Source organism: Thamnophis sirtalis, unplaced genomic scaffold (genome assembly GCF_051295495.1).
Source record: "Thamnophis sirtalis isolate CommonGarterSnake01/CBP01778 unplaced genomic scaffold, rThaSir2_p1.2 scaffold_3, whole genome shotgun sequence".
In the NCBI taxonomy this organism is placed as follows: Eukaryota; Metazoa; Chordata; class Lepidosauria; order Squamata; family Natricidae; genus Thamnophis; species Thamnophis sirtalis.
Window position 1 is genome coordinate 69,974,748 of NW_028261383.1, and position 17,577 is coordinate 69,992,324.

The window sequence follows — 17,577 nt, forward strand, 5'->3', positions numbered from 1 at the left end:
TTTTCTGATTTTATATTGATTATTCATCATGCATAAGATAACCTATTTAAAATGAAACATTTTCCTGTCATTGCCTGCATTCCAACACTTGTAGCATTGCTTTTCCAAAGGGAAAGTAAAGTTGGCTAAATTTGAATTTGGCATCGATCTTGTTCGCCACTGTAGAAATCTTAATAACACTGTCCTTTCATAAAAATCCAGCAAGTTGTAGGCTGCACAGTTTACATTCTGAAAATATGTTTACGTTTTAGACTTAAATGACATGTTTAAATTGCACAAGTTTAACTCAGGCATCAGAAAAATAACTAGGAGTTCTGTGCATGACTGTTGTCTTGGCGCTGAATTTGGCAATTTAAATACAGTTAATACTAGATGCTATATCACTTTCATGAATTAGTGATTCATGCTCCCTCTGCTGGTTCATTATCAGTATTCAGGTATTTTGAAGATACCGCTGATTCTTTCACAATTCATAATGATACACAGTGATAACTCTCCATAGTTTTAGAGCTTTGATGACCACAAGGCAGATGAAGTGCTTTAGTTAACTGTTGAAATATATTTCTTCAAGCTTACTGAGAAGTTGTTAAATTTGGATGCTAATTTGAGGATACCAGCATTTTCGTTCATTTCAATAATTTAGTTCGTTTTAAAACATCTATGCTCTTAATCTTTCAAGAAGTTAGAAGCAAAACCAATTTGGCATGAAAACATAATTTTTGTTACCCATTAAATGTATTTGATAAACTAAAAATACTATATATTCTATTAACTTTCAAGCAGATCTAGCCAAATAATGGCAGTCACACAAATAATTTTTGGGATACCAAGGGTTCCTAACATTTGCACGTACACGAGAAGTTATTGTATGAGGTTATTAAAATAAGGAAAAAAATGTCTTCGTATGCACATGTGCAGAAAAAGAATTAGATGGCAAAGTAAGCTGGTTAAGAAAGGCAGCTGAAACAAAGGAGTGGCATGAGTGTTAGGTGATGGAATGGGGAGATGTGACAAATACGATAATGATTTGAGGAAGGAAAATGCATACTTTTTCGAGATGTCTTCTCACAGATTGTCAGGTACAGAAATCCAGGTTCACATGTGAAAGCTTAATTTAACTGATTTATTGCTAAAAGCCTATGCATAGGAATCTTTGAACTAATGGTCAGTACCTGGTTATAATTGGATAATGGTAATGGCAGTCAAGGAGGGTTGGAGTTAGTTTGTGGCTATGTAATGATTCTAGGCTGATTTCTCTTTTTACTCTTCCCCCCTGGGTCTGCCAGTCCTTCTCCTACATAGTTTTTTTATTTTCCGATTATAGTTTATTCGTCCTAATTGCAATCTAGATTTCAACTGTCTATTTCAGGGGTAGTCAACCTTTTTATACCTACTGCCCACTTTTGTATCTTTGTTAGTAGTAAAATTTTCTAACCGCACACTGGCTCCACAGTAATGGTGATTTTATGAAAACCTAATGAAAATGTTTTTAAATAATGCTATGAATTTTTTTTTAAAGTCAATTAAATTAAAAAAAAGGAAAGTGCTTCAGTATCGGACAAAACCCCTACCGCCCACCATGAAAGCTGGAACGCCCGCTAGTGGGCAGTAGGGACCAGGTTGACTACTACTGGTCTATTTCATCTAACTTTTCCTAAATCTAAATATTTGTTCAACTAGTCCAACTATCTACAGTCCAACTGGATTTACTATGTATAAGTAAGCAAGAAGAAAAAAATGGTGCTATTATAAGTAGGAGGCTAATATTATACTTTACTCTTATTTACTGTCATTTTCATCTACTTTCTGTCTACTATGGAAGACGGAAAAGGTGTTGGTTGGGAGAGATAATGGCCTATTAATAGCGAGTGCCTATACTATAGGTCCCATAGGATAGACTGTTATCCTATAGTTAATAGTTATTTTCCTATATGTTCTTGAAATTTGACCAAATCTGTGATTTTTCCTCAGATGAAGCGTCTGCACAGAATTACAGCAATCTATGCATACATGTTGTTGTTGTTGTTGTTGTTGTTGTTGTTTAGGTGTCCTATTTCTCAGAAATAGTCTGGTCCTAACATGATGTCTTCTAGGTTTATTGGAATATATTTTCCATCATTGTGACCAACATGGTCATAGCCTAAATTAATGCCTATGTAAATAATTTAAATTCAAGCTACATAAGGTGGAACACACACACACACACACACACACACACACACACACACACACACACCATATTTCATTCCTTTATAGTTTAACTCTTAATAAACACCAAGTAAGGCCAGTTTCCCTCAAATTAAATCCCACCCCAAAATATTATGACCATATTTCTACAGTTTCTTGTTACAATCATTAATGTACATATTATTCTTCGAAAACACATATAGAGAAAATTTTCAATTAAGAAATGGGTAGCCCTTTCATGAAAATATCAGAGAAAGATTTAGTGATTTAACAGCTTTCAGAACAAAACATTAGATTTATAGCAAGTTCTGAGTCATGCAATTATAATTCCATTCAGAACAAAAAAGAAATGAAAACATTCTAGTTTGTACTTGTGCATTGTTTGCACTAGTATTTTTTGTCTATCATTATCAGAATAATTATTACTAGTATTATTTACAACGTTACTGCTAATTTTATTTACTTTTATTTATTTCGAGCATGGTTTTGTTGTTGATTTTATTGTTTGACTGGTTATGACAAGAATTAAAATTTGAGAAAGCAACAGATGCACCAAAGACCATTTTTATACTTAGTAAAAGGTTAACAGCTTCCAGAGTACTGTTCTCATATGTATTAACCAATTATTCATCGATTAGTACTTGACTTTGGTTATCAGTACTGGCCACAGCTAGGAAAAAAGCATGTGAAAAGAACTATGATGTTCTATCTCTAGAACTTTGACATTCACAACAATGCTAGCAATTTAATAAAGAGACATAAGGTCTAATAAGGTAAGTTGAGGCAGGACAAGGCAGTTAAGTGCTGTAAAAGCAAAAGTCCTATTATCAAAAACAGTTGAAAGCAGTATGATAGACAGCTTCAACTATGTCTTGTTGCCTAAAAGACTCCTGTAACAACGAATTTAAGAGGATGGTGTCTCAGCAGTAGCTAAAAGTAATTGCATCTGGCACAGAACACCAGATCATACCTAAATTGTTGGAGCCTAGCATGTATACAACACATTTCTGGTATTCATGAAGACTTAAGCTGTTGCAAAAGTGACAATTCCATAGGTTGACCTGGAATTTGTCAAGTGTACAGGGATGAAGTTCCAATACAGCACCAAACTTAATATTATCCTGGAAGATTTTCTGGCAAAATGATGAATAGTATATCACCTATTTTGTACTAAGCACATTTACTTTGTTATAAGGGAACCAAGTCTAGTGATGACCTTTTAGAGAAAATGGTATTAAATTACATGCTAGTTCTTTAGTTTAAAGCTTCATCCTGTGCAATTGTTTTCTTCAATATGTATCTGCTTTCAATATGTATCTTATTTATTGGGAGAAAATCCTGTACTCACCTTGAACATTTAAGCCTCTAAGGCTGAATATAGTAAATAGTTTCTTGTTGGATGGCCTTCTGAAACAAGTAGAATGACTCATTATTTTGATGTATTGCAACTCACTATGCTGGCTATTTCCATTTTAAAGTGTTGGGTTTAAAAACTCCTATGCATTTTTACTCAGGAATAAGTCTCTCTGTTTCAACTAGCACTTGTAACCTACTGTGTGTATTCGATTGTGGCCTAAAGTTTGAAATAACATTCATTTTATATTGCTTTCAGTGATGTAAGTGTTTTGATTCTTCATACAGCCTTATCAGGTTCTTTTTAAAGAATAGAGTATCCTTTTAGTCAGCATCAACTGTATGTAAATGGACTTATGCCAAAATATGAATAGAATCCTTAAAAAAAGATACAGCAAAATATAATATAACATCTATATCAATATAATAGTAATCTTAATTCTTTGAAATTTTCTCCAAAATTTCTCCAAAAAGAAATTCAAGTTGAATCCTGTAAAATTATTATTATTAATTTATTCATTAAATAGTTTTATAGAAGGAGCGAACAAAATATAAAATGTAAAAGAGGAAAAATGCAGAATGACTGAAAAATAAATCTAAAACATTCAGTTTTATGATGTTTCTTTATTTTCTAAAAGGGATGTATTAACATACCTGCAGTTGATATATTTCATTATGAATGGCAAGCCAGTATAAAATATTTAAAAAATAGTCTCAAGGAAATAATGACATCCCTTCAGATTTACAGACAAAGAGAACGCTGTGGATTTTCATTAATCTTTATCCTTCTAGAAATGTTAAAATGTGGTTTTTAAAATAAAAATTAAAAACAAAGCGATTTCATTTCCATTTCAATTCCTGCATGTAGTAACTGAATCTGTTCTTCAATGTATAGAGCCATGTGAAATTCAGAAAGTATGTATCTCTTTAACATTATTAGAGCATTGAAGGGCTTGAGTTTCTTATACTGTAATATTCTGACAAAAATACGGGAATAATGCATAAAATAATAAGAACTTTCAATCATTCATTTTCACAGCTGGCAATCAATTACAGCCTCCTAGAATTATAAAGGATGCAAGGGTAGAATATTATTTTAAAAGCGTTCTGAATTTAAACATTTCAAGCCCCCAAAGAGATTGTTATTGGAAATGTTTGGAACATGAAATACCCCTTGTGATAAGATCAGAGTAGGACTGGAACATAATAAGAAAAATGTTCTTCAGACTTGTAACATTCAAACTGAAAACATTTTACACAGTTTTTCATATTTGGTGTATAGCTGAGAATAACTTAGAAAAAAAACCCAAATCAAAATGTTTCCCAGGTATGGATACTGGAACTTCTAAAATTTTGTTTGACACATCTACAAAAAATGAGGTACATCAAAATAGCAATATTTGTTGGATATCCTGCTGCATGGGAAACATACAGATTCATCAATATTTATGTTGTTTTAAATAATATTTATGCTGTAACAAGCTAAGTGAAAGTATTGAACAAAAGAGAATACATGTAGCTCAGTGGTGCTCACTGAGCTTGCCTATTTGTTTATAGATGTTTCATTACCCAACTAGATAGCATCACCAGTGCTGTATTGAATCCAGTGTAATAAATTTGTGTGTGTGTGTGTGTGTGTGTGTGTGTGTGTGTTATTGATTTAAACAACTCTCATTTAAATTACTTCCTTAAATTATATAGAGTAATGATTACTGTTAAATTTAGTTTCAGTTTCAAGCATACAGTGTCATGAAGGTTTTTTGGGGGGTTGGTAGTTAATCCAAGAGACAGTATACAGAGCAAACTTGTGAATTTCTTTATCTTTTTATTAGCAATATAAAACAAGACATTTTCAGGCAAGTTAAACAATTTAGGCAATGCTTTGTTAAAGAAATTAAACAAGCAAGATTATTTTTCAAATTCTTCTACTTTCCAGAATATTTTTGATAAATGCCCATCATGTAATAAAACATAGGCATGATTTACGTACATCTGATCAAGCTATCTATATGTGCAGCCTATAAGGTTGATTAAACGAGTGCAAAGCTGTTTCTAGATTCCTCCTTTGAGTTGAATAAAGGGAATAATTACACTGGCTGTCATTTCTCTTGGCTGGAAAGACTTTCTCTCCAGCTTCCCATAAAAGTTAGTACACTGTACTAAACTGGGTATTAATATGGGTTGGTATCAGTGGTGGGTTTCAAAAATTAGAACCTCTACTGTAGGTGTGGCCTGCTTTGTGAGAGTGGCTTGCTGGCCATGTGACTGGGTGGGAGTGGTTTGCTAGCCATGTGACTGGGTGGGAGTGGCTTGCCAACCATGTGACTGGGAGTGGCAACTTCTAAAACGTGGTGAAACTCACTTAACAACGCTCTTGCTTAGCAATTAAAATGTTGGCTCAAAAACTCTGGCATTGAAGTCTGCAAGTCTTAAAGCTGTCACCCTTAATTCTTAAAAAAAAACAACCCAGGGGTGTTTAAACTTGACAGCTTTAATACTTATGGGCTTCAATTCCATAATTCATCCTCTCCCTCTTCATCTTGATGATGTGTGGACGGGCAGGGGGAGGGACCTTGAACCGGTTCTAAACAGCACTGTAGATTTGTGGAACCTCTTCTATAGAAGAGATTAGAACTGGCAGGAACCCACCCCTGGTTGGTATTCATCTTCCTCTTTCTGATTTTGAGCCATTAAAAGTATCAAATCTGCAGTCTCCAGTGATCTTTTCTGGTATCTTTCCTGTAAACCATCGTTTTTCAGGATTACAAGACTGCCTAGCCCACTTCAAAATCACCAACTGGTTTATTTTTCAATCTTCAAAATTTCTTTAGGACTCCCATTTTGGTTTCCTCTCTACCTGTACAGCAGATAACTATTTGTCATCTAGTCACTAGATGTCACAATGACCATCTAGTCCAGGGGTGATAAATGCCCTGCGTCACGTTGCTGTCTTGTGACATTTCATGATGTTTTCCCCCTTCTTGGAGCTGGGGTGGGCATGGCCTGGGTGTGATGCATCTGGCATGCAGGCCGCAAGTTTGACATCCCTGATCTAATCCAACCCTTTATAATGCAGACTGTCTAGTACTTTTTAAAAAACCTCCATAGAGGGAGAACCTACAATCTCCAAAGGTAGATTTTCCACTTTTGTGGAGATCTTACCATCAAGAAGGTTTCCTTTCATTTGAATCTGATGCCAGAGGTACAACTTAATGCTTTTATTTCTGTTTCTAGTTCCATGGAAAGTGATTCACTAACATCTTCCCCGGATCTTCACTTAAAGTTCTGAACATGGCTAGGTGTTTTTGTTTTCAAACTGAAAATCCCAAGTTCTTCCAGCTTGTCCTCATAGGGAATGTCCTCAAGTGGCTGCCTTATCCTTATAACACTCCTCTCTATACCTATTCTAATCTATCCAGTATCCTTCTGGAAGTGTGCCCAGAATAATACAAAGTTCTCAGATGTGTGCCGATTCACCATTGCAATTAGAGGCCAGTAAGAATTTGATGCTTCTTTAATTTGATGAGTCTTCTAATGCAGTTCAGAGTTCTAACAGCAGACCCACATTGCTAACTCATGTTCAGCATGTTAATGATTTTTGTTAATGGCTACATCCAAGTTCTTTTATGAGGTTGTATTTTCAAGTCATATATTTCCACCTTGTATGTACATTCTACATGTTTTGTTTCTAAATATAATGTGTATTTCTCACTTTTATAAGACATTTTATTCCTCTGTCCACTTTTCCAACTTATCTGATTTGACCACAATCACAGTATGTGTTCACAGTTGTTATCCAGGTCTGATATAACCAATCCCCCCCCCCCCCAGTTTGATAAGCAGTCGCTCAATCCCTTCGTCTAAGTCTTTAATTAAGATGATTAATAATACTATCCCCCTAACATTTGTATTATCATTTTGTAAGCCATTCACAGTCTTTGCAACAGTAACATTATATATATGACCTGGGCGTGATGCATCTGGCCTGCTTTCCAGTTGCATAAAAACAGGCTGTTTATACACACACACACACACACACACACACAAATAAACAAACAAATAAATAAAAGGACCAATTCCTATGGAACTCCACTTGCTGGTTATTGCTTTCCAGTCTGGTGAACAGCTATTAAGCTGATTATCTAAATGCAGTTTAGATCTTGTAGATCTACTTTCAAACTTTCAAATTACATTTTAAAAATTTATCAGTGACAATGTTCTACAATCTTTTTTTTAAATAGATGAAATGGAGGGAGATTATATCTACAGTATTCCCTTTGTCTTCTACTATAGTTTTTATACCAAAGAAGAAAATTTGACTTACCTTATTTATTTATGACAAACTCATTTTGACTCTCATCAATCATTACACTGCTTTCCAGTTGCATAAAAACAGGCTGTTTATTTTCTGCTCTAACATTTTCCAGGAAATGATATCAAAGTCATTGGTCAATAATTACTGGGAACTCCCACTGTTTTGCCTTGAACAGGGACATCACATTTACTCTTCAGATGTTTATCTCCCCAGTTTCTTAGACTCTCCAAAGATGATAGACAAATTACTTTCAGAATCCTTGGGTGGTTGGGGAAATTAAGATGCATTCATCAATCTGACACCTCCCAGTTAGGATAATAATGACAAAACATTAATAGAATAGATTAGGATACCAGGAGCTTTATTCTAGTATTAACATATTACATTCAGTGATAAATTATTTAGTTCATTTCACAAAATCAATGCTAATAGACATCATCTAATATGGCTTTCCCCCATCTGGTGCCTCCCTGGTGTTTGGAACTATAAGTCCCGCAATACTCTTATAAGCAAGACATAATGTATACCACTTTTAAAAAAAAGAACAGACCAGAAGGAAAAAAAACAATATACAGTAATGAATCTTAATGTTACCTACAATTTGAAACTTAAATGACCCAATGTATTAGAAATATGGATTATGTAATGTATGTTTGAAGGGCTTAGGGATAACCTGTGCAGTTGATTACTGTAAAAGTTGGCTACCTTATCTGTCAAAACAGATCATACAGATCATACACTTACAATTGAGCCAAAATTTGTTGCTAAGTGAGATGTTTGTTAAGTGAGTTTTGCTCATTTTACAATCACAGTGTGAAATTCCCAAGAGCTGACCTAATTAATTTACGAGCCTTGAGACAAAATTAAAAAAACAAAAACCATTCATTTATTAGGACTAACATCTTGCATGGACTTCTGTGGAACCTAAACTGGCTTTCGCTTAATTGGGTTTGAACTTTACCCTCAATCTCTTCCTTTCTGTCATGCATCATAGATCATATTCATGAACTAGGATGTAGAAATATGAGATCCAACTTTGGCGGAAGGTATGCATGGAATCCTTCCTTGAATGTCAACCTGATAATAGTCATGGAAATGCTTTAGAAGTTGACATCTGGCTCCCCTCACTTCCCAAAAGCGATCTGTGTGACACAAAGACAATTTGAGTACAGGTACATAATTTAGGGATGCATTCCTCCCGCAGGCTTGCCTGGATTTTCTGCATGGAATTCCGCTATAAGACGATCAGCCTGGATATTCCTACTTTTTATCCAAGATGCCTCTGATAAAGGGGTAGCCCTTCCACTTGATTAAGTATTGGAGTTGTCTCCGGTGCCACCTTGAATCAAGGAATCCTGGTTCCACTGAACTTCATAATGGGTTTTACCCACTATGACCATAGGGCCTGGAGGCTCCCGGGGTAGTGGTCTCAGAGTTGATCCAATTACAGGTTTCAAGAGGCTACTATGAAATGCTGGGTGTATCTTCCCCAACAATCGAGGTAGTTTCAATTACCTTGTGACTGGATTGATGATCTTTATTATGGGGAATGGTCCCATAAACTTTGGCCCCAGTTTCTTGCTAGGCAGTTTTAATCTCAAATATTTTATGGAGAGGTAAACCTTCTCTCCCACCTGGAATGGCCGTTGTGGAGCTGGTGTTTATCTGCTTGTTTCTTATAGATTTGTGCCACTTTAGCCAGTGCCTTTTTGACATTTTCCCAGGTCGCTTTTAGCATCAACATCCAATCAGTCAAGCTGACTGAGGAGAGGGGATCCCTTGGATACTCAGGCATTGGGATGAAGTCCATATCGCTCACTATTTTGAATGGCATGAGTCCTGTGAACAGCATTATTGTACGCGATCTCAGCAAAAGATAAAAGATCTGCCCAATTGGACTGCTGATATTTCACGTAGCATCTCAGGTCCTGCTCTATCATGGTGTTCAGTCTCTCTGCTGCCCCATTAGTGCTCAGATGAAAAGCTGAACTAAGATCTTGAAATGACCCAATGGACCGCAGGAACTCCCTCCAGAACTTAGCCGTGAACTGGACCCCTTTGTCTGAGATAATTCTTCGAGGTACTCCATGCAATCGGTAGATATGCTTCATGAACAGTTTAGCCAGCTTGTGAGCTGAGGGTAGTCCGCTACAGGGTATGAAGTGCGCCTGTTTGGAGAACAGATCTATTACAGTCCACTGTGTTTTCCCCACTTTTTGGCAACTCTACTATAATGTCCATTGCAATCTCCTCCCACAGCCTCGTTGACTCTGCTACTGTTTCCAGCAGTCCGGGGTTTTTTCCCAGTCATCTCTTCATTGTGGTGCAGATGGTGCAACTTTTCACCTAACTATCCACATCTTTCTTTATGCCAGGCCACCAGAACTGCCTCCGGGCTGAGTGTAAAGTCTTTAGGAACCCAAAGTGACCTGTCGGTTTGGTGTCATGACTCCTGGAGAACTAGGGTATGTAGGGATTCTGGGATGTAGAGTTTTGTCCCCTTCCATGCAAGGTCATCTCTTTTCATCAAGATCTGTTGGTTGTTTTGGAACCAGGGGTTTGCTAGCAGTTCGGTTTGAGTCGGTTTGAGACGGCATTGCCGTCTGGTGGTTACTTGGGCAGCTGTTTGAGTAGAGGGAATGATGGCGTCCACTATGTGCTCCCATTCGCATTTGTACTGAGGCATGTGGGAGAGGGCATCAACTAGAAAGTTCCTTCCACCTGGAATGTGCTTTAAGACAAAATCAAAATGGTTGATCGGACTTGTTTCTGTGGGATCCTAAGCGCCTCCAGATTTTTGTGGTCAGTCCAGACTTCAGACGGTTTCTGGCTCCCTTCCAAAAGGTGTCTCCAGGTTAGCAGTGCCCATCTCACTGCGAACACCTCCTTTTCCCATGTGGCCCATCATCTCCCTGTGTCTGTGAGCTTGTGGGAGGTGTAGGTGCAGAGTTGTAAGTTTCCTTGGTTGTTCCTTTAGTGTAGCACTGCTCCCACTGCCATGTCACTGGCATCTGCCTGGATCACGAAGGATTGTTCGGGGTCAGGATGCTTCAGCATTGGCTCCTTTGCAAACATTTCTTTTAGTGTTTCAAACGCCTCTTGGCAAGTTAGTCGGACTGTAGGGGTTGTCCCGGACAAGGTTTCGTTCCTGGGCTCCCTGTCGTCAGGAGGTCTGTCAGGGGTTTGGCAATCTTCACAAAGGAGGGGATGAATTGCCTTTAGAAGTTTGCGAACCCTAGGAAACTTTGTAGCTGTCTATGGGTGCGAGGGGATTGCCAGCTTAGGACAGCTTGCACTTTGGCTGGGTCCATCTCTATTCCCTCATTTGACACTCAGTAACCCAAGTAGTCTAACTGTGCTCAGTGGAATTTGCATTTTGATACCTTGACGTACAGGTTGGCTGCCAGAATTTTTTCCAGTACTTGGCGAACCAGGGGTATGTGATCATTCATGGTCTCAGTGTAGATAAGGATGTCATCTAGTTAGAGAAGGAGCCTCTTGTAGAGGTCTCGTGCAGCACCTCATTTATTAACTGCATGAATACCGCTGCCCCCCTGCAGTCCGAAAGGCATCACTTTGAATTGAAAGCTCCCTAGGGGGCAGTTGAATGCTGTTTTCCACTTATCTCCCTTTCTGATACGTACTCAGTAGTATGCTTCTCTGAGGTCTAGTTTTGTGAAGACTTTTCCCTTGGCCAGATAAGATAGCATGTCCTTCATGAGGGGGAAAGGGTATAGGTTGTGTATGGACACACCATTTATCCCTCGAAAGTCCACACACAACCTCATAGTTCCATCTTTTTTTTTCTTTGAAGAGGACTGATGCCACGACCTGTGGCCTGGCTGGCTTAATGAACACCCTTGCTAGGATTTTGTCTATGTATTTGTGCATCTCTTGCATTTTCTGGGGTGTCATGGCATACAGTTTGGGCTTGGGTAGGTTTGCCTTGGGGATGATTTTGATGGCACAGTCTGTCTCCCGGTGGGGAGGCAGAACATCGCACTCGGCTTCGCTAAATACTTTACCCCTCAATCTCCTCCTTTCTGTCATGCGTCACACAGTTGTTAAGTGAATCATTTCAGTTGTTAGGATAGTATCACGGTTGTTAAGTGAATCCAACTTCCCCATTGACTCACAAAAGGAGTTTACATGATCCCGGGACACTGTAGCCATCATAAATATGAGTCAGTTGCCATGCATCTGAATTTTAATCATGTGACCATGGGAATGCTTCAACAGTCGTAAGTGTGAAAAACAGTCATAAGTCACTTTTTCAGTGATGTTGTAACTTTGAACCATCACTAAGTGAACTGTTGTAAGTCAAGGACTACCTGCCATCTCTGTTTTCCTATTTATTTGAGCAAATCTGCTACAAAATCTAATGTTACCCAGAACATCCAGTAAATATCCTATCCATTACCCATTTTGTGGACTTGTCCACAAAAATGCCAGAAAAGTATGAATTAAAGTAGGGGTGTCAAACTGGTAGCCCATGGGCTAGATGCATCACACACAGGCCATGCCCACACCAGCTCTGAGAATGGGAAAAACGCTGTGAAATGTCATGTAAGGGCAATGCGACCCCATCAGTTTGACACCTGTGAGTTAAAGCATATCTGCTATTAGTACTGACTTATTATTTCTTTAGTTAGAAAAAAGCAGATAAGAGTATCAAGATCATAGCATAGTGATGGCTATTTCAAACTAGTTTATTAAAAATGGTTTATCAGCCCTTTCATGTAAATCCCCTATTAATCTATGAGTCAAGGACAATGGGCTTGGCAAATTTATGTTGTGGTTTAATTTATCTCATGAGCCTAGCTTTGGTTTATGAACACTACTGTGCAACGTAACAGAACTATAAACACCACTTAATAAGGAACACCAACTGTCAGCTATACATAGCTACATACCTGTTGATACTATGAATAAAGCTCGCATGACACAATAGGTCCTATCAGGGACTAATTAATATAACCTGGACCAATTTATATCTTTAGATGCTGTGAACAATGGAACAAGACTACTAAAAAATAGAACCTTGAAAAGACCACTTGGACTTAACAATCCTTTAAATAGAAGTCTTGCTTTGAGGAAGCTTGGTTTGAACTGAAGGTTGCCTTAGGAAATCCATATTAGATTTCTCTCTTTATTCAGCTGAGACATGCAGAGCTGCTGCAAGTATAAAACTAAGCATGTAGCTATGAAAAGGTAGACAATAAATCATTGTTGTTCTACACAGCAGAGTAGATACTCTGTGCTACTTAAGTCTGAAGGACTAAAGATAATGCACCTGCAGTTCATCAAAAGAAAAAGAAAAATGAAAATTTAAAACTATGAACTGTGTCTTGATTTATTGCACTCCATTTCATTTGACTGTGAAAGAATAGAGAACTTGTTAGAACTTACTGGAAGGTCTAAATTTAACAAAAAGAATGTTAAGCTACATTATTGTTGTTAACAATTACACAAGGTTAAATGCATCTGTCATTGTATTACTGTACTTTCCTCACATGCCTTTTATAATGTAGTATTCTAATGAAAAGAAATAAGTTTTATTTTAATAGTCATAAAGACAAAATGTGATTTGGTCTAGCTTCAGTATTAACTTCAGTTATCTTGGCTAGACATTGGTGACAATATGTAAGCTACAATAGTCTGATATTTTTCTTTATGAGTAAATTGTTACAGGAACTAATTTAATTTTAAAGAGAGAGCATTTTAAGAATCTAGCCTTAGAAATTAAGAGATGTGCTTTAACATAACAAAAGAGCCGAGGTGGCGCAGTGGTTAGAGTGTAGTACTGCAAGCTACTACAGTTCAGTAGTTCAAATCCCACAGGCTCCAGATTGACTCAGCCTTCCATCCTTCCGAGGTGGGTAAAATGAGGACCCAGATTGTTGGGGGCAATAGGCTGACTCTGTAATCCACTTAGAGAGGGCTGTAAAAGCACTATGAAGCGGTATATAAGTCTAAGTGCTATTACTATTGCTATAAATAAATAAATATATGTGGATGGGATTGTTTGCTTGATGTTTTGCCAAGGTCATAACATTTGGAATGTGTACATTTAAGTTTTGATTACTGATAGAAACTTCCCCCAAAGTATCAGATAGACATTGTACTTTGCTAAATGAAAATATCTTCAGCCATATTTATCTTTTGTGTGTGAGAAGATTGATAAACCAATTCTATTTTGTGCTTGATGAAAAAGAACAAAATATATTTGTCTTCATCCTAGTTATATGTCTGTAGAGACTCCTTCTATACAATTTGGGATGAACATCCTTTGAATGGTATGGGAGTAGGAATGGAATTTCCAGATGAAAAATTGCCAACTACAGGAACTAGGATTACTAGTCAGGTGACTCTCCAAGTGCTTCAACAACCCACTAAAAGGCTGCAGATTACCAGCTGTCTGCAAGAAATATAAATCCTTCCATTCCCTACTATCCTGTCAGAGCTGAATAAGCTTCTTGAATGAGAAGTGAAATGTCTTCAAAAAGAAAAAAAGAAAAAACAATAAAGTCCAGTTGTCTCCTGAAAAACTACCTTTGGGAAATTTCCTTCTTCAAATAGCTTTGGGTAGATTAATAATAAATAAGAAAATAAAATATATAGTAATTATTTGCTGCTTTGAAACTTTTACTGTTTCTACTAAATAATATTCAAATAGTTCTGATTCATAGCATTTTAAATGATTTTATTAGATTTGTAAAGCTGCCCAATTCAGAATAACTGTTGCTTGCATACAGTAATAAAAAGAGATTAAAAAAAGCAAATACTTAAGTTAATATGGTAATAACACAAAAGAATCAAAATACCTCACATAGGCAATAGTACTCTGGAAGATTCTGCCATTTTTTATTTACAAAGACTCATTTTTTAAAAGAATTATTCACATTTTGACATTTATTTAATTAGAGAACAGATATTTTAGGTCATATTTATGCAGAAATACTGAAAGTTTAAAAGGCTTCACAAACTTTAAGCACCACTGAATATATAGATAGATTATAATATAACTCATTTTGATATAACCATACCATTCTTCAATTAATAAATTATCTTTAGAAAACATGAATTCAATCAATGGCACAACCAAGTAGCTGATACTGTGTACAGGAATATCAGTACAGAATATGGGCTAGCTAGAGCCTTATTAGTTGAAATGGCATTTCCCACAGAAGCGTTTGGAAAATAAGGGAGATATTTCCATATCCTGACTGATAAGCAGGTACTGGCCAATCAACCAGAAAAGACCAGAAAATGTAGTGGTGCCAAGTGATATCAACACTAGGAAGAAAGAGTATGAGAAACACAAGAAGTTATCAAGTCATCAAGTCATCAAGAAGGAACTCAAGAGACGATGTGGAAAGTAAAAGGCAGAGTGGTGCCCTTTACTTTCCACAGCTCTCAAAGCCGTGACTCATATACTGGGAGGGTGGATCCAACAGATCCCAGAACAATATCAGAGCTTTCCAAGAACAGATAAGATCCTGTACAAGGATCAAACTCCTAAGCCCTATGGTAGAGGATCTGATATTGAATAGATCACCCATAAGGGTGAAAAGGGAATTTTAATGTTATATCGGTACCAACACATGCACACAAACATATACTGTACTGGTGAGATCACACTTGAAATCCTGTGTCCAATTCTGATCACAAAAAAGATGTTGAGACCCTAGAAAAAGTACAGAGAAGAGCAACAAAGATGATGAGGGGTCTGGAGGCTAAACCACAGAAAAAGCAGTTAAGGGAGCTATTGAATTGAATTGCTTTATTTGTATGCCGCCCTTTTCCCTGGGGGGACTCAGGGCGGCTCACAATTCAGGGGGAGGGGAGACAAACAAGTTACAAACATAAAAACAATACATCATTAAAAACGCAACAGTCATCCTATTCGAGTGGGGTTAAGGTCTCTAGCCCCAGGCCTGTCAGAACAGCCAGGTTTTAAGGGCTACGCGGAAGGTCTGGAGGGTGGTGAGGGTACGAATCTCCACGGGGAGTTCATTCCAGAGGGTCGGAGCAGCCACCGAGAAGGCTCTCCTCCGGGTAGTTGCCAGCCGACATTGGCCGGCTGATGGAATTCGGAGGAGCTATGTATGTCTAGTGTAATGGAGAGGAAGATCACATGTTAGCAATCTTCCAGTATTTGAAAGGCTCTCGTAAAGAGAAGTGGATTGATATATTCTCCATAGTGGGTGGAGATAGCATCCAAGAATAGCATCCAGGAATGGATTAACTCCGCCCAACATCCAATCGGACTGAATTTACAATCGGTGATGTCACTGATAGCTCCTCCCACCTTTTAGACTCAGTCTGTCCTAGTTAATTGCCTTTCGTCTAAATTGTAGAAATTTTCAAATCTTTTTAGTATTAGTAGGCTACTCTATATTTTAACATCTAAGAGATCAGCCTTATATTCCAGCGAAAGGGATTTGCCCTTTTTTGCTGGGAGGCAATCTTCAGCGCCTCAGTCTATAGCCAGCTCCTTGAGGCTGACCCAGAATAAAACAGCAGGTTCACTAGAAGACCCCAGCAGCGATCTCTAACAGGTCTCTGGGGTCTTGCCCATGAGTTTTCACTCCGCGGCCCAAACCCCAGGCCTATATCACATTGTGGTGCCATTTCCTAGGTGGCAGGGTCATGGGCGCCATTTTGAATAGGCGCAAAAAGCAGTGCCATTTTGGATTGGCATTTTTTTATCATGCTACAAGAGAAGACAGGTGAGCACTAGACCAAGACCTTTCCTCGTTCCAACTCTGCTGAGCCACCAATTAGGTCAACGAACTATGGGGGGCACTTTCTCCGGCCATGACACCTGCTACGTGGCAACCACAACAGCGACCTCTGCAACAGGGGACTCAGCCTTGCCTACTGAAACCCCTCACAGCTCTTCCCCTCAGAGAAGGCTATCTGCAGGGTCCTTGGGATCACAAGCGGGAGGCCCCAGAACCCGCACCTAAGGAGCATGCTTCAAAGGCCTCCAAAGCCACTCAACGGGTGGGAAGCCGACTTCACAAGGCCCTGGACAGGGAGTTTGAGAAGGAACAGAGGGAGGCCTCAGAGTCAGCCAGATGGGCCTCAGAGTCAGCATCATTGGAGCAGGACAGCCCTCATTCATTTGCGGAAGCTCAGGAATCTTACCTTAGTCCCCAGAGGACTGATCTATCTTCCAACAGTGAGGAGGAGATTCCTTCCCCGGCCCTATCTGATCCTCCGGAGGAACCTGGGTATTGATGGGTTACAGAAGCCCCTCCCCAGGATGCCCCTGCTCGTATGTAGCCACAGGTTCTAGACTTCAGCAACCATCAGGTATCAATCCACCCCCAGATATGGCAGCCATAATTTTCCAGGCTATTAGGCAGGGAATAGAGGCTGAGCTTCAGCATAGGTCCAGCCCTGGGTCATCTGAGAGACATAAATCCAGGGATCATAAAGAGCCACGACATTCTCGAGAGGCCAGGCCATCTCAGGATCACCTTCCTTCCATTTCCCCCAGTCAGTTCTCCCTATTTGGGGAGGAAGAGAAACTCCACAGGGATTCAGGCATCTGAGGACGAAGGTCTAGCCCCTGACCAACCAGCCTTTGTGGGCCTCTTTAAGCCATCTTTGTTCCATTCCCTCCTCTTTAAAGCCAACCTAGAATTTCCCAACCTAGATAGGAATCCTTGGCTGGGATGGGGGAACAAAGTGACCCTCTATTTTCTGAACTG

General features: G+C 38.5%; 1 protein-coding gene across 9 annotated transcripts in view; it reads left to right on the forward strand.

Moving 5' to 3' along the window:
* Positions 1–17,577, forward strand: part of IQSEC1 (IQ motif and Sec7 domain ArfGEF 1) — a 307,267-nt gene that overhangs the window by 13,148 nt on the left and 276,542 nt on the right. The window lies entirely within an intron of this gene.